This window comes from Salminus brasiliensis, chromosome 22 (genome assembly GCF_030463535.1).
Source record: "Salminus brasiliensis chromosome 22, fSalBra1.hap2, whole genome shotgun sequence".
NCBI lineage: Eukaryota > Metazoa > Chordata > Actinopteri > Characiformes > Bryconidae > Salminus > Salminus brasiliensis.
The window spans coordinates 13,468,507-13,495,253 of NC_132899.1; the positions used below are offsets into that span (position 1 = coordinate 13,468,507).

General features: G+C 39.7%; 1 protein-coding gene across 1 annotated transcript in view; it reads left to right on the top strand.

Moving 5' to 3' along the window:
* The first annotated feature begins 283 nt into the window (after positions 1 to 283).
* The window catches only part of cdh12b (cadherin 12b), a 154,822-nt gene continuing 128,358 nt past the window's right edge, over positions 284 to 26,747 (top strand). The window contains exon 1 of the mRNA XM_072667018.1: positions 284 to 832. The gene's annotated coding sequence lies outside the window, so the exon portion shown is untranslated. The remainder of the gene's footprint in view (positions 833 to 26,747) is intronic.

A 26,747-nucleotide genomic window follows, 5' to 3' on the forward strand; every position in this document is an offset into this window, starting at 1 on the left:
CCTCTCTGCGGGAGACTGTGAGCGAGTGAGTGAGCAGGGGAGGAGGAGGAGTCGAGGGCGGGAACGAGGGCTGAAGTGGTGGTGGGGGGTTGGGGTTGATGGGGGAGAGTCCTCTGTCTCTCTAATCTGCCTGATGAAGATCCCTCACTCTGGAGACCTGACAGGGGTCGCACTCAAACCAATCACATTCACTCACACACACACACACACACACACACACACACACACTGTCTCTTTGCCTTTTCAGTTTTTCACAGACAGCACAGACGCCAGTGCAACGCAGTACAGCACCATTCAGCAAAGTGCTCCCCCTTCTTTCACTCTCTCTCTCTCTCTCTCTCTCTCTCTCATTCTGGCTCTCTGACACAAAAACACTCCCTCTCTTTTGCTCTGCCGTTCGCTTCATTCCAAAACCACAAGAACACACAATCTCTCTCTCTCTCTCTCTCTCTCTCTCTCTCTCTCTCTCTCTCTCTCTCTCTCTCTCTCACACACACACTCACACACACACTCACACACACTGTCTCTTTGCCTTTTCAGTTTTTTTCCCTATCCCCTCAGCAGCGGCACGCGCCTCAGCTCTCTTCACTCTGGCGTTTGTGTGCAGTAAGGGATGAGTGTACGAGTGAGGCAGCAGACAGGAGAAACAACAGAGTAGATGAGCGCTAAAGGGGCTCAAAGAGGAGGGAGAAGAGGAAGGTGAAGGGAAAAAGAAGCCGAGAGGTCTGATGAGGACAGACGGAAGAAGGGGGGAGAGTTTGTGAAGCTCTTGGATTGTACCCGGCTCGAGTCTTTCTGTACCATATTCCCTCCAGCAAAGGACTCAGTTAAGGTAAGGCTGTGTTTTCCCTCTCTACAGCACTGTCCCGTGTATGTTTGAGCATGTGTGTGTGTGTGTGTGTGTGTGTGTGTGTGTTTCTGCTGATGTGAGCTTTTCTACTGGGGCAATAACGCATACACTGAGCAAGCTCAGAGGGCAGTAGAAGAAGCAGAATAAAGAAAACTCTTGGAGATGCTATCGTGAATGGTTAGGACCAGGTCCAGCTCAGTTCAGCTCAAGTCCAACCACAGATCTAAGGAGAGTGACCCACAGGACTGACCAGTCACTCTCTTCAAATCTTCTCTCTGATCAGCCTGCAAAGCCTGGGTGCTTTTCCCGACTCCATCCGCATGAGTACACAGTTCAGTGATTAATCCCTGCGTCCTTGAAAGTGGCGGATTTCTTTTCGCTCGTTTTGGAGAAGAAATAGAATGTGTGAGTGTGTGCAAGTTGAGTGTGTATATTTGTTTGTGTGTGTGTGTGTGTGTTTCACTGCTCTGTCCTGAGCGCGGCTTACTTAGTAGAGGTAATATTGCTGATGTATGGTTGTTTTGCTGGGCTGACATTAAAGGATGAGATGAAAGTGCGTTCAATACTGGAACAGATGGAACGACTGGAGTCAGTGGGCTCTGATTACTGCACAGCACCATGGACAGCTCCAATCGGTGTGCTTATGTTGCCACATTCTTAACTGCCTTTCCCCCCCAAACAATTACACCCAGAGCATTTACATATAAAAGTGGATATGTGCTTTGTTGGTCTATGCTGAAACTGAGGTTCGAACGCTGATGCTCTGAGAGTTTAAGGCGACATCATGCAGCCGTTGTAAGAGCTTCAGCTGTTGGAAAAGGAGAACAAATTGCCAGCAGTGCAGAACACCACAAGTGGAAGATCCGTGCAAGTTAGTGTGCACTCTTTGGGGCGATGCCACATTTATTTCCCCAAAGAACATTTCAATGGATTTAAAATGGAATTGAAACCACTTAGTCGAAAGGATTTTTAATGGTTCTTGTATGGCAATGTTCCAATCAACCCTTTTTGGCACCTTAATTTCCAAGACTGTCAAACATGATGATGAACTTGACTGCAGGCAGTGGTGCATTCAGCAAAAAGCAAAGGCTCTAAGCTTACACATGCATGTGAAATATATACAGCATCAAAGAACAGTAGGAGATGCTGTAGAACGTTGGATTCCAGAAAGAACCTTTCAATTATATAATGTATTTCATTCAAAATCTAAGTGGAAACATGTAAAACATTCTTTAGGGAAATAACAATGGCTCGTATGCCAGGCAATCCTTCTTTAGTGGAGATGTGAAACATCATAACGAACTTGATTGGATGATGTTGAAAAATGTTCTGAACTTGTAACTTATACTTTAGATTTCCGTAAGAAAAAAGTTTTCACATCTTTTAAAGAACCTAATATTGGGTAGGTTTTTTAGATGTCACTGAAACTTTTTTTTTTTATTTTTTTTATGGCACTGCTGAACCCTTTTTTCAAACTTATGTATGGTAATACATCTTCAGCATAGATGAAACTTGACAGTCAAACATGACCATGAAGTTCAAGGCACACAATGGTGCCTTCAGCAAGAACAAACAACTACAAACATATAATCGCTGTCATCGTAACTCCATTTTTGCTTTTGACAAATCCGGTACCTGTCCTTTCCATTGTGTCAATCTTTCTTAATGAATTTACCACCATAAATGGCCCAAACATTTATTCAATATCAAGAATGATCTTTTTTTCCTTTTCCTTTAAAGTTTAAAGAGACAATGGTTCTATGCAAAAGTGGCGATACATAAAACATTGCTATAGAAGAACAACTCGTTTAGAACACCACTTCTGTCCCCTTTTGAAGCCTTAACTGTATGCTTTCTTGGTAGGTTTTTCAGGGGAATAAAAGTGCAACAATGTTTTTTCTATGACTCAAAAGTACTTCTTTTATCATCTTCAGTTTTTAGAATGTATGGAAAGTAAGACATCTTCAGCTCATCTCTAGAGATGAGACTTGACATGGTTACAAGAAGTCAAACATGATTACAGTTCTGCCAGTGGTGCAAGTAGCAATAAGAGACTGGACTTATATATGCATGTGACATGTAGCATGAATCTGTAGAGGAACCTCTTTAGGTTCCCAATCAGGGGAGGGTTCTTGAAAAACTCAATCAAACATTCTTTAGGGAGAAGTGGGTATTTTATACATTACATTACTCTAAAGAATACCCCTTTTGAAGACCTGTACTTTTAAGAGGGTATGAAGGGTAATGTTTCTTCAGTAGAGTTAAAACTTCACCATGTTGCAAGATGTCAAATATGACAATGAATTTCAATGCTGGAAGAAAAGGCACTGAACTGACACATGCATGTGACAAGATCTATATGGATGGAATGCAAAAGAGTGAGTGACAGATTAAAGCAAAACAGAAAAAACACAGTTGAAGGTGTTCTTGCTTGGTTAAGACATCGTGGACTCATGTTTACACAGAAATTAATATAACACTGCAAAGATTAAGCACTTTGTGTCATCCAAGAGGGATTAGGCGATTCCAACGTTTCTCATTTGCAGGTAGATATAACACACATGCATGCCCTCGCACACATTAACACATAAACAATCACACACACACAAAAACAAGTGAAGCAGAGCTGGATCACAAATGCCTTACTCTGTTCCCCAGTGTGATAGTGAGGCAGATGCTACTGCTCTTAGCCAGATAAGCCACGCGAGAGATATATACGGATTCTGACAGTGAATTCACAACATGATGCCTTTTATAGCTGCCAGAGGGAGGAAAAACAACTTCCCGTGATTCCACGGTGGGACTAATATCAAATCGCTGCCATGCAGGTACGTGCTGACAGACTATTTTCAATCTGAAACGCATGGAAACACTGACTACAATGACGAGACCTTAACACAAGCCCCCACACCGCACACTGTGGGGACCAACAAAACAATCACAAAACAACAAAGAAAGTTCTAAGATTATGTCATTTCAACAGAACCTGAGAACAAATAGTCAACTTGCCAAAGATGTGTTTCTGTACAGTTATATATATATAAAGAGAACAAGTAATGTGATGCATGCTGTGATGTATGGAGTGCCTGTAATCAATTTATCAATTTCAAAGATTTCAAGGTTTTAGCCAGCTTACCCAAATCCTTGTGGAGGAGCATTTGAGTGACGTTAATACAGTACCAAATACGTTAGTAAACTTATGGAGAGAGTTGAGAATACCAGATTATTAAGTGTAACTACATTTAGAAACGTAACATCGGCAGGTTTGCCCCAGGGAGAACGTCTGCTCATGGTCTGTTCTTTTATTTTCTTTGCTGCTTCTCATTATATGTGTGGAGTTTGTAGGTGAAAAAATCTGAATCAGCCTTTTATTATATATACACATACAAAGGTAAAGGTGCACGTATTGGTCACTGTACAGGGTACTGCGAAATGTGTCTTCTGCATTTTACCCAACACTAGTGAACTAGGGGCAGTGAGTACACACACATCCAGAGCGGTGGGCAGCCAACTCCAGCACTCGGGGAGCAGAGTGGGTAAAGGGCCTTGCTCAAGGGCCCAACAGTGGCAGCTTGCCGAGCCCGGGAATCGAACCCACAACCCTGTTATTGATAGCCCAGCGCTGCCCCTTACTCTTACTCTTATATCTCTTTAATTTACAAGGAAAGGAAAAAAAAACTTTTTTAACTTTAATGGGAGTCAGTGTAAAACGATTTTATTCCAAATCATTTTGGAACATATCTATTGGTCCATTAATCTGAAGCAGTGAAAAAAAAAAAAAAAAAACAACAACTGCCAAATCCAGTGACTAATAAAAACTATCTATCCATATCTTTTTGAGAGAGGGCAGTTTAAATCACAGTTTGTTAAAATGTTAAACTTCAAATTCACTGTTAAATTGAATCTTTTTTCATGCAAATGTTGATTAGTCCAAAAAAGATTTTGTACAATAAAAAAGATTTTAAAAAGTTTAACAAAAGTGATAGTGATAGCATCTGCTTTCTGCCATGTCCAGGTAGTGTCTCTGTGAACATTTAGTCCTTTGCTCTTTTTGCATCCTTTTCCTTGTTTGTAAAGGCAGTGATCTTTTCTTTGAACTTTTTGGACAATTCTCTTGGCTTTGACAAATTTCTAACATGCAGTCAAACATTGTAGTCAACAAACCCCTAGTCAGACTAGGTATTTGATGTGTTTTATCTTAAGCACACCTGGTGCACTTAATTAAGCCCTTGGTTTGCCACCTGATTTGCAAATGTGTGCTCTTATGAGGGATTCTTTTCAGGGGTTGAATAATTCTGAGACTGCAGTCATCATTAAAAGTGGCATTTTGTGTTGAATGTGGAGAAAGCACTTGTTATATTAGTGTTGAGCTATTTAAATTCGTCTTGTTTGATTGAATGGTTTATTGAAATGAAAGTTTGTACATTTTGCTAACAAACCTCATTTGCAATGGTGGTTGAATCATTTGGATTGCAACTGTATGTAGTAGAGAGAGAGAGAGGTACACACACACACGCACACACACACACACACACAGATTATTTATTTATTTTATACTATCCCTGAGCCAGTTGTCTCAGCTGGATGGTAACATGAAACACGATCTGTCCTTGGAGAAACTAAAGCAGAACTGGTCTGCCAAATAATTCTCCAGAGTGACTGTAGGACCAAAACACACAAACCTTAATGAGAAGAAGCTCTGCTTTGACCACTGGGGCATACGTACTACAAATGGATATAAAAAAGGAGACCAAGAAAAAAAATTCTCTGATTTTCCTGCTGAGTTCTCTGATGACTAATCAGCTGAAAGCAGATGGGAGCTGTGAGACATGGGGGGATCAGGAGTACGAGGTTGGCAGCCCCCCTCTTTTCTTTTACTGTCTGCCCCTTTTCTCTCTCTGTCTCTCTAGGTGCCTGTATCCCCTTCTCTCACTCATCAAAATTCATTTGGAACATCTAAGGCAGAGAGATCACATTATGCAGGAGGATCTGTAGTCTATAAGGGCCAGACAGATGCGTACATGGACTGTAGCTTTGTGTCCACAGAATCACCTTAACACCGGTAGTCCAGGAAGCGCTTGTGGGCATTTTTTGCCTGGTGATGTACGCTTGTTATGTCTGGTCCAAAATTGGTTTATGTTTTTATTGAAACATAAATAAATACAAATGTGTGTGTGTGTGTGTGTGTGTGTGTGTGCGTGTGTGTGTGTGCAGTTCCTGGTTAATAAAAAAAAAAAAGAAATCACAAACCCAAATAATTTCCACACACACTGCCTTGGGAGGCTTAAAACTGAAGCTTTAGCGTAGCTAGGAAACAGTTGTTGGTATACTTATTTATGGAAGGCCTTAAAGGGACACTAATGTAAACATGCCTGCTTACCTTGCACTGAAATGCCACAATAGTTCCTAAAGTAATATTTTTCGGTTCTAGGACTAGTAAGCCCTCCTTCTGATGTTTAAAAAACTATTGCTCTGGGTGGATTTTTGGGGCTAAGCTGTTTGAAATGTTAATGCTAGCTTGGTTGTATTTATTAAACTATAGATCAGTGGCTAGGCTAACCATGAGAAATGGTTGCACACAGCAGTGGTTCCCAATGGTTGTAAATTATGTGTTTGTGCAATGCAACGTTTGTACTGCAGTGAGAGAACATTTCATGAAGAAAAGGAACAAAAAAGGGTCTAAAGAATACCAAGTAAAATGACAAATAAGATATTAAATGCTAGTTCTAGGCTGGAATTTAGCGTCTGTAACCATACTTTAACAATGTGACTTTAGGCTAACCCACTAGAATAGGCAAAAGACCAATATTAATGAACTCTACAGGCTTTAATGTATGCCTTAAATTCCTGCATAGTTAGTAGTAATAGTAGTTGCTATGCATAACTGTTAGTCTTTCCACAATTTTTCAACTCAAAAGAAGGCATGTTTTAGTAGCTGAGCTGTAGTCAGTCATTTGGAGTATTTGTGAAATGGTTCATTTCAGAGAAACATATTGACTCGAATTGACGTACTTTACAGTAGTGGTGATGGGCATCAAGGGTTGCAATGTGTAAAATAAATAACCATTACAGTTATTTTATTTGCTATCCAGAACCTTCATTGAACCCACATGCATCTTCTGATTTTTTTTGTATGTAATGCTGATTTCAATAATACCAAAAACTTTCTTCAAAACTACTGCAAACCATTGGCATCAGGAGGTGTATTTATAACTATTTTGTGTAACAACTTTCTATGATGCTGCTTTTAGAGGCATTAAACTCTCCTTGATCCAACTGGTTCCCATCACCACCACCACTGTAAACTGATTCAATAAGTTTAAACAGAACAGAGTATTTCACATCAAAGCACTCTGAAGGACTTTGTGTCCATCTTAACCATTTTATTATGCAGCAATTTTGAAACATCCCTGGAATTCCCTATTAAGACTAATCCCTTAAATTCCCAGTATGACCTCCTAAGCCTTATTATTCAGTAATTAAATGGACAACACAGTAAACTGGCCAAGTTAGGAAGCTGGCCAACAACATCCGTAGATGTTATTATGTGGTTGAATGAGGTTGTGTGACATTGGGTGACCAAAATGTAGGACAAGTCATGACAATGTCTACTACTAACATACATTTGATGTAGAATAGTTATAACAGCTAACAATATTTTGCTGGTTGTAAAAATCTGATGTTAAGTAAACAAAATCCAACACCTACCAAACATCACGTTAATGTAAAATAAGAACATTTAGTTGTAAGGCATAATGACCAAAACCCAATGTTTGCTAAACATTATACTGTTAACGTCAGTTGAACTATCTTAGACAGTTGATATGTTGTTGGTTTTAATTCATGGTGTTAAGTAGCAAAAGATCTAATGTTGAAGATTGAACCAGAGGCATCATAAATATCCTTATTAGTGACCACTGGTTAAATATGAATAGGAGTTCTTATGTTCAACATGGCGTCGGATTAAGGATAAAGCCCCCCTTTCAACAAAATGGGCTAATGAACTTGCTGGTTGCTCCAGGTGTGATTACTGTATTCACACCTGCCCAAATCACGCAAAGGGTGAAAACAACAAGCGTCCGAATTAACCGGACTAAAAAGTGCAGGTGTCAAAACTTCCTAAAATTCAACTTTATAGTCCAAATTCTTTTTGACGTTGAATAGACGTCTGATGCCTTCTGGGAAAGTTCAAGGGAATTGCTTTCTATATCAGAAAAGAATTGAGGGTCTGCCTGTTTAAAATGTTTGTCCAGTCCACTGCACAACAATATTTCTTCTACACAGAGGGCAGATTTGACCACACTGTGACTCAAGTCTGTGATATGTAACATTTTTATCTACTGTGCCTCTCCCTCTTCCTCCCTCTCTCTCCCACACTCTCACCCTCGACAGACCCAAGCATATGCTCTTCATTTCAGAATCACAACTCTCTGCTCCTTATTCAATACAAAAAGTTCAGCCGCTTATCGGCGGTGCACACTAAGGCGCTTTCAGTGCACGGGCAGTGGCTGAATAAGTGCTCGGTCAGGGGAGATGTTCCCGAAAGGCGATGTGGTGCTGATGAAGCTCTATGGCCTTGAATGGGCGGATGAATGAGGAGAGCGCTACACCAGAGGGAAATCCACTGTAGTCTATCTGCTGTGGGGCAGATCCTTGGTAATCCTGTGGATTTATTGTGTAGCTGACTATCACCTGTCACTAGGACAGAGAATGGAGAGGATACGGCTGTACACAGACATTGATGAAGCTGTGTGTGTGAGAGAGCAGGCACAATGAGCTCGTCTAAGGCCACAGAGTCCACTGGCCTGAAGTGCATGGGTGAGCGGATCACTGTCACTTTCTCACCCTGCGTGTGTATCATTGCCTGGCTAACCCCACACCCTCACCCTCCTTCTTTTCTCTTGCCTTCCTCCCAGCATTTCAGCTCTGTCTTTTTCCTCTTCACGTTAGGCTTCCCGACCCCTAATTCATCCTGGCTTCAGGCTGTAATCTGGCTTTATCTCGTTTCGTTCACCTGCCTCTCCCTTTTTCAATCACTGCGTTCTTTTTCAACTTCCTAAGCCCAGCCTCCTCCAGCTCTCTCTCCACATCCCCATGTAATTTTAATGGCAGGATAGAGTGGCTCTCTCTCTGACTCATGTAATGCTGATAGCTTTTGGAAACTAACTGTTGAAGTGTGGGTGGGTGGGTGGGTGTGTGTGTGTGTGTGTGTGGTTGTGTGGGAGTGATATGTCTATGTGATGTAGAATATTTTTGTGTGTATGTGATGTATAATTGTGTGTATGTGATTTGGTACATTATATATGTATGGAATGTGCAGGATTGCTAAAAATTACAGCAAAAAAGTCATGTTCATGTGCTGAAGATGTTGGCTTTTAAATGTATTTTAAAAACCTAAAAGAAATTTTATCTTTTTTTATACGAGATTTCGCAAAACCCCACCACCCCGCCACTTTCCGTAATCTCTCAGTTTTAGCTCCATTTATCATTTATCAAAACAGAAACCACCCAAAAGTTCTCAGAGTTCTCCCCCCTCTCCTCTCATATTCTCATATGCTGATGGCTTGGTCTGATGATCCAGACTCGCTAATGAGAAATTTTGACATAATCAAATTGCTGCAAAAAGAACAGATTATTTTTTACTTAGATAATTTTTACCGTTTGAAGCCATGGGCTATGTTTCAGCAGAAATTGATTTCCTGGTTGAGAGCATTTAGAAATTTTGTAATTTTGTAAATTCTCTCTTTAATTGCACCAAATGTTCAATTCAGTAATTTATGAACTGTGTGATTTTGAACTTGAGCGTGTTGAACGTGAGCTCTTAGTAGCTCTTAGGCTGTGACATTTCTCAGGAAAAGACTGCAGTGCTCACAAAATAAGTAGAGGCAGTGATCACACTGCCAGAAGGGTTTCATATGTGCTTTTAACAGTAATTTGGAAAACTGTGAGATTCTCTTAAGACACTTTGATGCATGTAAATCTACCCATAGTGTACCAATAGCTGTTTACAAAAATTACTTCCCTAAAACAATTTAGTTTAAGGTTTTTTAGTTCTTCATAAAATAAAGAGTAATTTGTCAAGCCAGGCAGTCACAAAGTGTTTTTTGTTAGCGCTATGTTAGTGCCACAAATAAGACAAGCTCTTCCCAGACATTTATGGAGCTAGTACTCTGGCCATCTAGCCTTATCAATATGATCTAAAGTTCTTTTAAAGAGCACATTTACTGCTTTTATTAACACCAGAAACTCTTATTTAGTAGTTGTTAGTTTTACCATTTCTATGATGTAAGTATCCATTAACATTGCTGTGATGGGTATCTTGAAATCTAACTGTTGAAGTGCGCATGTGTTTGTGTGTCTGTGAAATATAAGGTGTGTGTGTGTATGTTTGGTGTATATATATGTGTGTGTTAGAGAGAGAGAGAAGGAGAGATATGTATACGTTTGAGTATCCATTATCATTATGATGCTGGCTGAAGGATGCTAACTGATCGCTGGTCCGGATGTGGCAGCTATCAGCACTCTTGCTGCCACAGTGCAGGCCTGGGCCTCGAGCCGATCAATAACTCAGATTATTTGGAGCACTGCGACTCTCTTCACCTTGGGCTACTTGGAGTTTAAACCCACAATAAAAGAGGCTCATCACAGCACTGTTTATCTCCGGATGAGCCTTATCTGTGTTCACGTACCCTGAAAAAAATGCCACACGATTTAAATATCAAACAAGTGGCTGCATATAGATAATAATGTATATGTACATGAATCCAATTCACTAGGTTTGGAATAGAATTGTGTTAATGTAATACAAAAACTTGTATCTCCAAAATGACAACTTTACAGGAAAAGGTCAATTGGAACATTTCTATAGGTCCATTCATTATGTCATTTTGATACATTGTAAAAAACAAAAGCTGGATTACCACTGTGTCAAAAAGTGAAAAAATGCATGTGTGTGTGTACAGATTCAAATTTTGCAAAAGAAAGTCAAATATAAAAAATAGAAACACTGGTTTCTGTCCAACAGTGACATTTTGCAACCACCTGATGTATTTTAATCATGTAAATTATACTTATAATACTCTATATTAAGTGCATAGTTATAGCTACAGATGTATTACAGTGGTACAGCTTGTGTAAACGTTTTTCACTCTTGTAAATACACGTCTCAAAAGTTGTAGCAGAAAAACAGCAAATCATATAAATACTATATTATTACTCTCACTCTATTACACATATATAAATACATAAGAGAATTTTCTTTACTGTACTATACTATTGACACATATGTAATTAGTCAAAACTGATGATTTGCATACTGTACTTATTGACAGAAGCCATACTACTATAATACATTTGTAACAATGAATCACCTGTGGTTACACTGTTATCACATGGATTATGAATGTATTAAAAAAAATGAGACCTGCCATTTCTTAATTTTCAGTATATGGTTGTGTGGGATTGATGTGAATGAGGAGATGGAAAAGGAATTGAGCAAATTGCAGTTCCAGATGACACCATTACATCAATACATATTTGCCTTATGACAAGAATGGCTATTGTTTCTTTTAGATAGCTTTAGGTCTAAAACAATAATTGAAGCTATTGAACCAAGCACATGATGGAGAGTACAGGACATTCACAACTCCCCATGCTCCAGTCTGCTCTTCAGTGTCTTTTTCTTCCTTCATTTACTCGTTCCACATTGTCCTTTCACCGCTGCAGTGGCCAAGCACTGGCTACCTGGCTACCCTTAACCCTTACTGGCGCGCTTTCTCTCTCTCCCTCTCTCTCTCTCTCTCTCTCTCTCTCTCTCTGTGTGTGTGACAATCAGCAGACGGGGGCCTAAACATCTCAAATTAAAGTCTGGCGGTGATGGATGTTCTCCTATCTGAGAGAGATATTGCACCTGTTTCCCCCTGAATGATAGCCACTTCTCCCCATCATTTATATTGATTTGTCTCCATTTTCACTCACTTCTTGCTTTTGGCAGCTCTCTACACATGGAAACACACACATACACACACGTGTGTATATATACACACAAATCACACATATTCCTATCTTTGTGGAGTATTTACACTAACAACTACATGACCGGACACTCTTAAAAATAAAATAAATAAATGATTCTAAATTTTGTAGAACCACATTTGTTGGTTTCTTCAAGATCCTTCAGTGGATATTGTCTTTAGAAAACCATGTTAGTACATGAGATGTGTGAGTGTGAAAACCCTTTTAGATTAACAAAAAACTTAATATATAATAATATGTGTCCTATAAATCACTCTCTTCTTTAGCGTCATTACATTGATTGATTACAGTGAATAATAATAAGCACATCTGAATTCTGAACATGCACAGTTTGTGTGCATCCAACAATAAAGGTAGTATCATAATGTGTTTTGAATAGAGATTAAAAGCACTGTGCCATCAAAAAATGTTAGCTCAGTAATTTTGAGCATGGCATGATTGTTGGTGCTAGAAGGGATTGGTTGTTTGTTTGAAGAACTGATCTAATGGAATTTTGAGTCTCAAAACTCATTTCACTCAGAATGGTATAATTAAGAAAAAAAAAAAAAACATCCAGCAATTAGTTTTGCCGACAGAATGACCAAACTTTGAGCCGGATGGGCAACAACAACAGAAGACCATGTCGGGGTTCCACTTCTGTCAGCCCAGAAATCTGAAGCTGGAGTGGGCAAAACTGGGTGCAAAACTGGGTGATCTTGACTATCGATTTCTGCTTATGCACACAGATGGATGGGTTAGAATTTGGCACCAGCAGCTTGAATCCATGGACTCAACCTGCCTTGTGTCAATAGTCCCGACTTGAGGAGGTGGTGTAATGGTGTAGGGAATATTCTCTTGCCACACTTTGGACTCATTAATGCCAATCAGTTATCACTTGAGTGCCACAGCCCATTTGAGTATTGCTGCTGACCATGTGCATCCCTTCATGATCACAGTTTACAGTTTTTCTAATGATTACTTCCAGCATAATGCACCATGTCAACAAGCATGGTGACATCCCAAACTGGTGTTCTTCAGTGGTCTTCCCAGTCACTGAATCTAAATCCAGTACCACTGGCATGTAGTGTAACAGCAGATTTGCATCATGAAAGTAGAGCCTCTGAAAAGAAATTGGCAGGAATTGCGTGACTCGATCATGTCAAAATGGACCAAAATCTTGTGAAATCCATGCCACTAAAAATCAGAGAGTAAAGGAAGGCTCTAAATGTATCATAAGGTAGAGTTAAAAGTTTAAAGAATCTCTATTTATTTCCTAGAATTGTAGACCCTTAACCCTAATCCACCTAACCCAGCATTAACCTCATAAAGTAATGTGTACATCAGAGGCATCTAAGTGGAAACATGTGCAAGGCACGATAGAAAGGAACAGAAGAAAAGAAGCCTGAAAATGGTTTAACAGTAAAGGAACTCCACTGTCTTCCTCTAATGGCTTTACTGTGTTCTCTCAAGTGCTGTTGTATCTGCTTCATGCTGCTGTCCATTCCCATGCCTCCACTGAAAGTCCCTCCAGATCCTTCAGTAGGGAACCCCAAATGCTGGATCACTCCCTCTGAACATTAAACTGCGTTTATAGGGAAAAACACTTAAGTATAACACAAATGCATTTCAAAACGAGCCCCGGCTCGTGGAAATTGCATGAGATGTAATTGTCCTGTTTTTTAAAAAGGGTGTGTGACAGACTCCATTTTGTGAAACTGGATGGGCGGGGGACCGCAGGGGGGAGCGGCTTTTGAATACATTCATAGGTTTCTGCTGGGAGGCAGAATGAGAGCCGTGTCGGTCCTCGACAGCAACGGCCACACTCACACACTTACCCAGGGCCATGCATTATCAACGAGCGCACAAGGGAACAGCAGAGGCTTCAAACACACACATACATATACAGAAAGCTGTGCGCTGGTTTAGAATGTCTTGTGTGTGTTCACTTACAGTATGTGTTGACAAAAGTCTCTGAGAGTCTATTTGCGTATATGCATGTATGTTCGATTCTGTGTTGAGGCTTGAGTGATATACTGCTGGAATCTGGAAAAATAATTCTGGAAAAAAAGGAAAAAATATATATATATATAAATATAATATATAAATAAATATAATATATAAATAAATATAATATAATAATATATAAATATAATAAATAAAAATATAATATATAAATAAGTCTGATTTCTGATTCACATTGACATTGAGATTATGATTGGTTTGTTTTGTGTTCATAATTTTACACCTTTTTAAGTTTCTACTGTTTATACATCTAAGAAATGTCAGCACTGAGAACTGAAATTTAACTTAATGAAACTTAAATTTGACAACTGCCCTGTGAACTACAATCTGTGAGTTTACTTAGGAAAAGCAAGACAACTGATTGCGTCACATTTACTAAAAAAAAACAAAAAAAAAACACATTCATTGCAAGTTAAGTCTACAAAATTATTATTTTCTTATTTGTTTACTGGTTTTGAAACTAAGTTTTATTTTTAAGCATCTAATTTATATTATCAACAGCATGCTCATATCAGTCAGGCCCTAATGTGTGTGTATGGGTGTGCCTGTGTATGCAGTGTGGTTTAGGCTGCATTTATAGGCCAGGGTCTGTATGTCCTACCAAGAAACTGACCCTATATCATTATCTCAGTGTGACCTCTGGTGTCAGATTTGATGGCATGGAGACATGCCATGTGTATTCACCTTCTATTGTCTGTGTGTGTGGTTGGACACAAAAAAGACATCCGGCCACCAGATAAATTCCCCTAGTTCTTTTGACTACAGAATGTCCTTTCCAACAGACAGCTGTCATTACGTTGAAAGTGTCTCCCCATGCTGACGGCATTCATCAGTAGAGCAGCGGCAGCAGGCAGGGCTATAAGCACTTCCCCAGGGAATACATGAGGAGGCCCTGCAGAAACGATGGCCTCCTCCAGGGCTCTCTAACCTTAAACATAACCCAGCCAGCCCCCATTGGCACCGGGGAACAGATTTGCTGTCAGCCAGGTGAATGACTATTAGTTTACGGACACTGTGGGAGAGAGAAAGAGAGAGAGAGGAAGAGAGGGAGGCAGGCTGAGAGAGGAGTCTAATGGCTCCCTGAGATGGGCTCTGGGCCTGAGCTTTTCATTTCCTCTCTGCTGGTCCACTCTTGCTCACTCCTTCACTTCACTCACTCTGTGTCTCTCTTTCTATCTCTCTCTCTCTCTCTCTCTCTCTCTCTCTCTCTCTCTCTCTCTCTCTCTCAGTCACTCTCAATCACACATACAGTCATACTCATGCAGAGTTAGCTTTTCACTCCTCCCCTGCTGTACAAGACTGTTTCTCACACACATGCACACACGCTGAAAAATATAGCAGAGGGAGTGAGTGTAGAAGGGATGGGGGCGATTTGTGGGGATTGTAGTTATGGGTACATGATCTAATTCATCACAAATTGGAATGGGACGATATTCACCACCAACACTTTTCAGGTGTCTCGTGTTACCTAGGACATGCAGATTGCACCACCATTTGCACTGACCCAAAACAAAAGAAACATGAAAAACACTTTTAGATTAGGTTGTGAGTGGGAAGACATAGTTAGCATGGTCTGTACAGACTGTAGAGGGGGTTGACTACCAGAAAGTAGTTGCTACATCATTTAGGGAAACTAAAATAAGGAGCCCCAAAATCAGAGTCTGTGCCCCTTACAAACTACTTGATTCTGATTTTAGGGACAAAATTCACAGACTGAAGCCAATCAACCCAAACTTACATCTGGGTAGAAATTGCATAGCATAACCCTGGCTTATGATTTTCTCTCTCAAACACTGACTTAAACTGCTCCAGAATCTGCAGACTAGAGCCGACTAGAACAGACAATGAAAATACCATAAAAAGTCAATATTACTGGACCCCTACTAAACTGAATGATTGATGAGAAGAGCAAAATGCTGAGAGAGAGAAAAAAAGAGCTGGATAGAGAGATCCATAGATGGTGGAGGATGAGTTGCAGGTAAAGAAAAATGAAATTAGATGATTTGAATTGATTCAAGAATGATTTTCCATTTGTATGCTTTATGTGTGCATCAGGTTGACTGTAATGTCTCTATATGGTATTTTGCTTTTTTGCATTATTTCTGCTATGCTAGGTGTCTATTTTGCAAATAAACATGTTAACAAATATATTTGTAAAACAAATAGAAAAGCATGAGGGAATCTTCGTCTTGGTACTGAAGTGAAAAGTAGAGGTAGAAACATGGAGGTGGGCAAGCTACAATCTTAAAAATAAAGGTGCTACAAAGAATTATCTGAGTGATGCTTAGGAAAAAAAAGGATTTTTAGTTTTATATAGGATCATTTTTGTAAAGAAGACGTACTATATTTGTTCAAAGAAGTGAATGTCCAGGTTCTTCACCAATTTAAGGATTTTTCACAATCACATCTTTTTTTAAAATATAGTTCCTTAGAATCAAAAATCATACATTTGTGACTAAATGACCATTTCAGGATTTGTACAATGTGTACTAAATATTGACTGTCGTACATAATCCAAATTACTGACACAACCCAGACACACAGAAATCAAACAAATGAACAGAGAATGGTACAAAGCAACGAGCCAGCAGTATCCAAACACCACAACATGCGTGTTTACTAGTACATGTCAAATAATGTTAATACGCTCTTCCATGTACTAAAGCTCTGTTGTAGGGTAGAATCCAGACCAAATGAGAGCTAGAAGAAAGCCTCAGCTCTCAACCACGTGTAACAGAAGCACAAAAAATCAATGAAGAAACTTCAAAGTGTCAGAGTGGCCCCTTAAAAGACGAGGGCACAGCGAGACATCGCAATCATTCATACATTCATCCCCAATCCTGGCTGTATGACATCAAATAGCACTGTGCGGCTTTCAGTCCAATGGATGCTTTATGTCCCACTTTCAGAGAAGCACATGGAAGTAAATATCTACATACATGTTTTCTTATGGTGAAAGATAATATTTGCCTTTTCTATAGTTTAAGGTGAGGCAGCTGCCCTTGTAGAACAACTTTCAAATTCTACAACTCCCCCCATTCGCACCCCCAATCACATCTCTAAGATTAATAATTCATCCACTCCCGAATGTCACAGAAAATTTGAAGGCATATTCATCCATGCACTAAGTGATCTTCATTTCATTAAGAGGTTGAAGAAAAGAGTTTCCTAAAATTAAGTCATTTCCCAGTCCACTGAGTCATGCTTTTCAATAGAGGGACCTTCTGGAATTACAAACACATTGAATTAGCTGATCAAATGTACAAGTAGCAGATGCCAAGCACTCAAGACTTAAAAATCTAGTCCTTTAACATCAAAATACTAAAATTCATTTTCACAGTAGACAATAAAGTACCATTTGAACTTTGTTGGAACAAGTGAACCACACTAGCAAAACAGCCAAGCACTGTTTAAAAAGGCTAATAAAGCACTTGTACACAAATATTTTGTTTTACATTCAACATACATATAACACAGTGTTCTATACAGTTTAATTGCAGTTAATGCTGGATGTTGTGGTTTATAATTGGTCTAAATCTGTATAATTGGTCTGATTTATGCATCTAATACTTGCAGTTGTTCAGTGTTCTAGTACTGATAATAACCAATTTATCATGAAGCATATCAGCACTCGGAGCCAAAGCCTTGTATCTCCAAACTGGCAATCTTTAAATAGATTTTATTGTTTTAGGCCATTTCTATTGATGCTTTCATCATGATTTTTTCACACAGTGTAAAAAGTGTCTGGAGCTTTTGAATAATGTAAAAAGTGAAAAAAAAAACGAAGGAAATGAAATGGTTTTGCATCTCAGTAATCTGCCTATCTAATAAATATACTATAATGTAGTCATACATATTTTCGCTGTAACACAAAAACCTCTTGCATTTCCACAGTTGCAACTTTACAGGGGAAGGAATAAAAAAAAAAACCTTAACTTTCAAAGAAAGGAAAAGAGTTTATTTCAAGTCATTTTGGAGTGTTTCTACTGATTCTTTGATCATATAATTATGATGCAATGTAAAAAAAAAAAAAAAAACAACTGTCAGATTTAACAATTTAAAAACTAAAAAAAAACCATAGGCTATACAAGGTTTTCTATGACAGCAACAATGTGTATTATTTTTTAATACCCAAGTACTAAATTACCAAGTCTACAACAAGGTCTCTTAACATAAATAATAAACCACAATATTTATTTCCACAATTGATTTGTGCTGGATTGAATCTAGGCTGAAAGCTTGTTGAGTGTTTAGGTCATTATTGGTCAAAGCCATTCGACCCAGCCATGTAAGTGTAAATACAGACAGTCTGCTCACTGTGACCTTGCTCAAGAATTGATATAAGTGAGATTATACACTTGTTACTTATTACTGTTACAAAAAAAAACATATTCATATTGTATACCCTTGTACTGTTTTACTAATTTGGTAATCTCTGATCTGCGAAGAACAATTCAAAGGAAAGAAATGAGAGAGAGAGACAGAAATAGAGATAGACACCTGTTAATCACTTTGATACTAATATGGGCCTCTGTCCGTAAAGGCACACATCAAACACAGCATTACATCAGATCATCACTTTTTGTTTTAAAACCCATCCCACAGAGCAATCTGACAGCTCTGACTTTAAATAAGTCAGTGTTCAATTTTCCTAGCCTGTTATACAGGAATGCTGCCTTGTGTGGTTTATCTGTAGGTGGAGTAAACGGTGTAGGGGATCTGGACAGTGTCCACCCTGCTCTGCAGTGGTGCTGCTTGGCTAGGCTTCCAGCCTGCTGCGCTGTTTGTCCAGAGCATGGTGGAAGGAGCAAACAGGCTCACTGTTTGTGTATCAAACAAAGAGGAGGATTTTTGTTCTTCATTCTCTCCCACTGCTCCTTCTCGCTCCCTCTCTCCCAGAGAGGTCACAGTTCTGTCCAATCTCACAGATTCATTTCAGAAAGTAAATAAGAGTGGCGTTTGCCCAAACCCACCATAGACCCTGATTGGTTTCAGTATTAGACGCAGATAGTGGGAGAAGAATGATGGAATGGATCCGAATAAGCCATTAGGACAGATATGCTTCTAAACCTACAAGGCAGCACCTTCATAAGAAAGGTATCTGTGCTACATTTGACTTCAATCATATGGTAGGGTGTGTGGAAATATGTTGATGGTTCAGTTTAAAAACCCTTAGAAGTTGAAGCTACTGCTAGAATCACCAAAATTGTGGCTTTTTCACATGTATTGTTTAAGCATAAGCGTTTAAGCATAAACGTTTAAGCGTTTTGATTGTCTTTTCTTAATAAGCATTAAGGCAAGTGGAAAACTTTGGATTCCCAAAACAATAAAGACTCTTAACATCTAGTTGAGACTAGATTTCTACATCAGTGTCCTTTTGTCATTTTATAACATCAGTACAAACAGCAAGTGCTAACTTGAACCTGAGCAGAATGCAAATCTAGTGTAAATGTAATTTAATGAATAATGATCAAATAAGGAAGTTCTTCAAGGGTTCTTCAGTGAAGTCGTAGTAGTAGTTCTATAAAACTTGCTACACCACACTACGCCAATCACAGTCCTTGAGCAAGACTCTACACTATATTCTCCTACTTGAATAACATGATTGTTATGTATGAATGTATGATACTCTGGATAGGAGCATCAGCCCATAGATGCTCAATCCATAGATGTAAATAACAACTCAATAAATATTTTACAACAACAACATACCTCATAATACCAATGAAGTATATAGTACTATATAGAACCTTTAAAAATGGATCTATACAGCACCAAAAAGATTTTCCTACTGTACAAAAAACTGTCTCATTCGGCACTATATAGAATCTTTTTTACTGAGTTTATGTAATTCAAAGGTAATTACATAATAAGACAGTTAATCTTTTGTATTGCACCTTTTCTACAGGGTTCCTTTAGTAAATGCAGAGGTTCCATATTGAATCTTTAGCCGATAGGTCAATTTAACAAACAACTTGAATTGCATAGTTGATGAAAAGGGTTCTAAATCAAACAAAGGTTTGGCTCAAGTTCTACCAGGGAGACTCTAATGCTACATCACTTAACACTGACTGATCACCAGCTTCCACCTGTTTTTAAAAGAGCTTGACTTACACGCATGCTTTGCCACTTTCAGATGCCAACGTTCTGCATTTCTTCCCCTTCGTCCCTATTTTTTTCATTTAAATTTTCTCTACAACTTAGCTGAGCCAAATAACCCACCCACTCATTAGGACTCCCCAATCACTTGCAATGATCCCAACGCTAGGAGGGTGAGGACAAGAATAAGCCTCCTCTGATACATGTAAAGTTAGCCACCGTCTTTTTTTTTTTTAACTGCTGGCAATGCAGCATCACTAGGCAGTCAATGCACTTGGAGGAGAGCGACGGATCCCTTGCTCTACGTCAGCTATCAGACACCTGTGCCAGCCAGCATCACAATGAGAGTGATTAGGGGAAAGGGCACCATCCATCCACCCAGAAAGAGCTAATTGTGCTCTCCTGGGCTTCAGCTGTTGATGGCGAAGCAGTAAAACCCGGGATACAAACACATGATCCTTGGGCCATAGTGTCAGAGTCTCAGTCTGCTAAGCCACTCAGAGTTCCAAGAACTCTGTTTTAAGTACTATAAAGAACCTTTATTTGTTGAGTTTAGAATACTGCACACCCTTAAAAAGATGTTATATTCAAGGATTAGAGTAAATTTAAGTATTATTCACATTTTAAGTGAGTCTGTGGAATTAAAAAAGGGCAGACAGTCTGTGGATGACTTCATTAAGTGAACATCCTCTTGTAATGCAGAGCATCAGTTGGAGCCCTTCTTAATCATATCATAACATGAAAAGCACTACAGTGTGAACCAAGAAGATCTCAAGTAGACTTCAGATGTCAAGTGGCTATTGTGGCAGTACAGTAATAAGAGCAATGTGCTGAGTGACATGCGTAGCAGTCAGATTGGAAGTATCCTGTCAACACCTTGTCAGCTCTAACCCTCAATCTGTGCCATTGCTCTTGCTGATGTACCGCTAACCTTTGGCTCAGAGCAAAGGACCACGATTCCCACAAGTCCTCTCAAATGAGTACACAAGGACAAGGAGTTTCCCCTTCCTCCTCCTTATCTCTGCTTGCGGCTCTCATAAAAAAAGGAGGGGGTTGGGTGGCTGGGGGGTTTGCAGAGAAGACGGTAAGATCATCATGTGTTTCTGTCTCAATTATTCAGAAGGCTGCCGATTTACCATAAAATAGACCATCTTCTCGCAGCTCTCTCCTAAATCACAGTGACTGCGAAGGACGTCTTCTCTCCTACATTGCTCTTTGACTAAACAGCATACTATTTGAAGTAGAAGCTGGCGCTACCTCTACTGCCTTGTAAAAACCCTGAACTCAGGGAAGAGATAAAGCGTCGCACTCCTACCATAAAAATGGAATAAGAAATCATCCTGACACGGCCCTGCATCTTGAGGCCGAGCAGAGAGGAGACTTTCTGAAGGTCACTCTGTGCCAGCCACTTCCCTGGCCACTGTCACCAAGGGGCCATGATGAATTCGAAAGGGGAGGATATAAGTGGAGGTTAATACATTAGGTTCAGCTGGGAAACGGGGTGGGAAAAAGTGGGAATCTCATGGGGGGAAGCAGAGAGAGAAAGAGAGAGAGAGGAAGGGAAAATAAAGAAAGAAGAGAAGAAGACAAGGAGACAGCGATGTAAACGGGGAGAGAGGAAAAAGAGATGGAAAAATATAAAAGAATACGAGAAAAAAGAAAAAAGGAGAGAGAGAATTAAAGAAGAGAAACAGAGCATGCGTGGGAGAAAGAAAGAAAGGCACATGAGACAATATCCAGGTGTACTGTAAGTGATCTGTACCATGCAGGAAAACGCCCCCCCCCCCCACCGTTTTATTTGACTAGTGTCATCACTCCGTAGCGTGCCTGAACACAGTAGAGTGAACCGAACCCCAGACTGTCTGAACATGTGGGCTAGGGCTTGGTTTAGTTGGACTCGGGCACAGTGCGCATGTAGTGTGTTTGCTAACCGCATGGGGTTCTGTACATGCGCAGCTCAAATCAGGCAGGCAACGCAGATCAGGTAGCAACACGTTTGTTTAACTGAAGAAGCGACATGGTGATGATTTAAGCATGCATGGGCCCGTAGCGTTAAGTGCAGTGTGAGTACAGGCCAGCAGGGGAGTGAGGCTAATCATGTTTGGGCACAGTACAGGGCAACAAGGTCTACTGTGAGTACACCAGTTTAAGTGAAAAAGAAAGAAAGAAAGAAAGAAAGAAAGAGTAACAAGTAAAAAGAAAGAAGGAATGGAAGAGAGAGGGAAGAGAAAGAATAAAAAAAAAAAGTGGTGGAGAGAGAGAGTAAAAGAGGAAAGAAACAGAGAGGGTACAAGAGAAGGAGAAGGAGAGGAAAGAAAGAAAGGGAGAGTAGGAAAGAAAGAGAGAGAGAGAGAGAGAGAGAGAAGGTGAGGGGAAGAGAGAGTGAGCAAAAGTGAGAGATAGATTTCCTAAAACTACCACAGTCTGTGACTTTACGATTCTTCATCATGCCCTGTCAAGCAAACACTTACACTAAATAAGAAATCCAGCCATCGATACTTTTAAGAAAACTACAGTATTTATCTTATTATCATCAAAAGAAAAGTGCTTGCTCAAAGCTTGTGTCTGCCATACATCACCTCAGTTTGCTGATTCATCCAGCAGGGAATTTAAGGGGTCTGCAAGGTGGACTGGCTCTGACTGCTTTCTCTTCGAAACTTATTTTCTGCTCTGCTTTGCTACTCCCGGGTGTTTAATGTGGGCAGCAGCTGCTCTGGAGCTGATACACTGCAGGTGAAGGGAAAGGGGAAGTCATTACCCTCCTCGTCCACATGCGCACTCTCTCTCCTTCTCTCTCCAGCATGGGTCACACAGTGAAGAGAGAAAGCAAGTAAGCAAAACAGACTTCAGGTTCCAGACTGATTCTGAAGAGCTTATTTGGCAGATGGGGTTCCCCCGGACCTCATGGCACAAGAACAAAATTGGAAAATCCCCCCCCACTGGCTGCTGTGCACTGTTCCTCCTCTAACACCTGACCACCCACAAAGACTCATCAGCCAGGCCTGTTTTTTCTAGATGGCAGGGGTCAGGTCACACAAAGCCAGGTTTCAAAATGAAAAATTAAAAACATATTAAATGAACTGCTCCAGTTTTAAAACCCAACTAGCTCAGTAAACATCAAAGCTGTGACAACATGTGTCCTAACAGCAAGGAGGCATTTAAGTATAGTATATACATAATCTATATAAACAATTTGTAGACCTATCAGCTAACAGCTGCACACTCCAGCAACAAACTGGGAATGAGCTTTAAAACAGCATTGTGAGAATTAGCATTTCTTGCACTTGGTCTCCCCCTACAGTCAGAGGTGTTATTCAAGCCCCCTTCAGAAGACCGAACTCTCGTGTGAAGTGAAAGAAGCATGTGGTGCCTAGAGTAGCAATGAAATCAGTGCTTTTCTCACTTTTTTATTCGTGTGTTTTAGATGCAACATACCAGTAGCAGTACAGCAGATAAAAACAATGGGCCATATTCACCAATATCTTCCTAAGGATTTTATTAAATTTATTCTTGAGATGTTTCTTAGGAAAAGACCTAACAAGGTTTACGTCAGATTATTGATATATTTTTAAACTGCAGACTTCACAGCTCTGTCCTTGTGAACTGAACAAATCCCAAATCCCAAGAAAACCTTGGTGAATGTCAAATTATCCGTAAGTGGGTTTTAAAAAGAAATTTCTTCTTAAGAACGTTTGGTGAATGAGGCCCATTAGTATTACTATCAGGAACATTCCAATACTCTGATTTTCCTCTGTGTTTCAGTTCATATCCTCATTAAACATTACGGTCAGAGAAGAACGATCACACAGCTCTCTCGTTTCCACTTTATGGATTCTGCATCCATTTAGGGCTAGTTTACACAGCATCACTGGTTATAATGGGAGCATCTGGATTTTGTGTTTGGCACTCAAGGTGTAGAATGTTGGTTGGTAAATGTAGTCTACTTTTTGAGAAAAAGAATACTTCTCCCCCATGCCCTAAGATCTACTTATGACATTACTTTAGGTTTATGTGCTAAAAAATATGAATGAATTCATCTATACCATGATTTATTTTTCCAGCCTTTCTCTTAGAACTGAACTGTAATTCTAAGACTGATATTTGCAAATGACCAATGATCTGATTAGTTGTATATTAGCTGTATGATCTGTATATTGCTGCTGTCATGCAAAAACCTTTTATTTTCAAAACAAACAAACAAAAAAAAACTTTACAAGGAAAAGTAAAATAGAAGTACATGTTAAAAGATTCTTCTAGATTAATTCTGGAGAATTTCTACATCACGTCCCGCTGGAACACACCCCCTTTAGTTAGACTGAGGGGCAAAACATTCTGCACCACGGCTGTATTATTACAGAAAACGGCCAAATCAGGAATGAATCATTCATGACATAGGAATGAAGTGATCCATGGACAGAGAGACAAACTGTGGCCCAAATCACACCCGTTTATAAGATAAAACCTCATGTCTGAGAGCATGAAGTTGAGCGAAAGGTCTCAGAAATGTTTTTGACTATTTTCAGGCACATTTAGTAGACTGGTATAACCAGCCTTGCTTTCTCCCGTACTTGAACTTAGCATGTTGCTAAATTCACAGCTACATTGGGCTTGGTTTTCCAGAACGTGACTTTACCACTCAGTAAGCTATCACATGTTTCAGTGCCTGGATTCCAGTTGTTTCTGTGAATCGCAGCAATACATGAGTATTCATATCTTTTGCTATAAGCAGTCTATAAAAGAAGAGGTCCTAATTCCTGCTGAATCTATTTGTACAGTCAATCACACAACAGCACTTTCTTGTTGTTGTGTTTCAGCACTCAGACTGAATGCTAACGCTGCCACTCAGTAGGCGTGGCCACAGTGACTCCCGGCATCTGTGATATCACATGAATAAGTGGATTTCTTAGTAATTTATTTTCTGTGATATCACAAAACTATCTGCATCCTCACATGAACTGCAGAGAGAAGGATGTATTTTAAAACGTTAACAGTGTTTGCATACTAAAACTTTAAACTATACACCATACATTTTTGTCTGTCTGAAATTTGCACTAATAACTATTCATCATTTGTGATTTTTTTTATTTTCAAATCACATTAGGTCTTGTCACTAGCTTCATGTCTAGAATAAGTAAGTACTGTCATTAAGAGGATGCAGTACTTTGGCCTAATCTGTGGTCTCACATTGCAGTCTTCCTCATCCCTGGGTTTTAGCCACCATGGCAGAGAGGTCTTTTTTTCTCTGCTGAGAAAAAAAAAAAAAAAAAACACTACATCTTTCAACAAGAGAAAGGGCAGTCTCCTTAGGGTAAAATAAAATGAAGGGGGAAAATGGAGTGAGTTGGAAGGGCAGGGGAGAATGCTGAGCCAAATGAGGCCTGTTTCACAACAACAAATCAATAAGGCAGTAAATTTTCTATATGCAAAACCAACATTTGCGGTGGTGAGACAAGACTTCAGATGTAATACTGTAGCTCACATTAGGGGGAACATTTAGTCAGAGGCTGGCGGTGTGGAAGCAATCAATGCAGGAATGAATGAAACAACCTTTCTACAGAGATTTGATGGAATGTAAAGTGCAATACATTAAAGTAGGTTCCAAAAAGGAATGAATCAGAAGATGGGTTGTGGAGGCTGGTCAAAACTACAGTCATGCAATGTTTAGTAGCTAAACTATAATTACTGTTATGTTTAGCCCCATGCTGCTTTTTTCAAAGAACCAAAGGCAGAGCTCACTGAAATATGCATTTTAACAGTAGAGAGCGAGAGAGTGAGAGAGCGAGAGAGAGAGATCAATTTTGGCCGGATTTACAACAGATGTTGCCTGCATCTTCAATTTGCTTTGCCCCAGACAGGGTCAACAAAAGCTTGTCCTACTTTCTCTCAGAGAGGAAAAAAAGTTCAATGTAAACTGGTGGATGTGACATTTTGCAACTGTAATAGTGCTGTAAGCAGCCTTAGTGGACGTTAATATTATGAATCACACCAGACTGAGAATCCACTTATCGTTTTTGCTTTAAGACAACTACGAGTGATTAGAAACCCTGAGCTTTCATAGAATGAATAGATTAAAGGGCATTTGTTGCTTTCCTTATTACTGAGTAAAACTAGGGGTCTATGTAATTCCCTTGCAACGCTGCAACTGCTCCTTTTCTCTCTCCTTTTTCCTTTTTTTTCCTTAAAGGCAATGGTGCTTGTAATTTCATCATGTGCAAATATACCTGAGGCAGGCCCATTTCCATTTCTCCTTGGGCAGAATCAGTGCCACTGGTGTTTTAAGAAGTAGAACTCTGCTCCCCGCCACTGCAGTGATTTTGCTGAAGAAGCACTATGTGGTGTCACATTGTGGTGCAGGGGAGAGGGTGAGGGAAAGAGAGAGAAAAAAGAGAGTGAGGAGAGAAAGGGGAGCACAGGGGAATGGAGTGAGGAAATAAGAACCATCACCTCACATGGTCACACATGACCCAGATGGATAGTTCCCTTATCGCTAGCACATTACTGCATGTCTACTGGAGCTATGCAACATACATAATAGTTATATGTAATTCCATAGGTGTTTAGATATGGGAAGGTCCCGATGTGCATGGCAATATCTACCAACCATGGTGGTGGTAGAGGTGATGATGTGAACCCTGTTGCTTGTGAACTTTATTACACAATGCAACGGGGCTCAAAATACAATTTGGGGACAAATGGGACCTGGCAGGTCATGCATGTCAAATGTGGCTTAAATGTGTTCATGTTTTGGTTGAATTATATATAT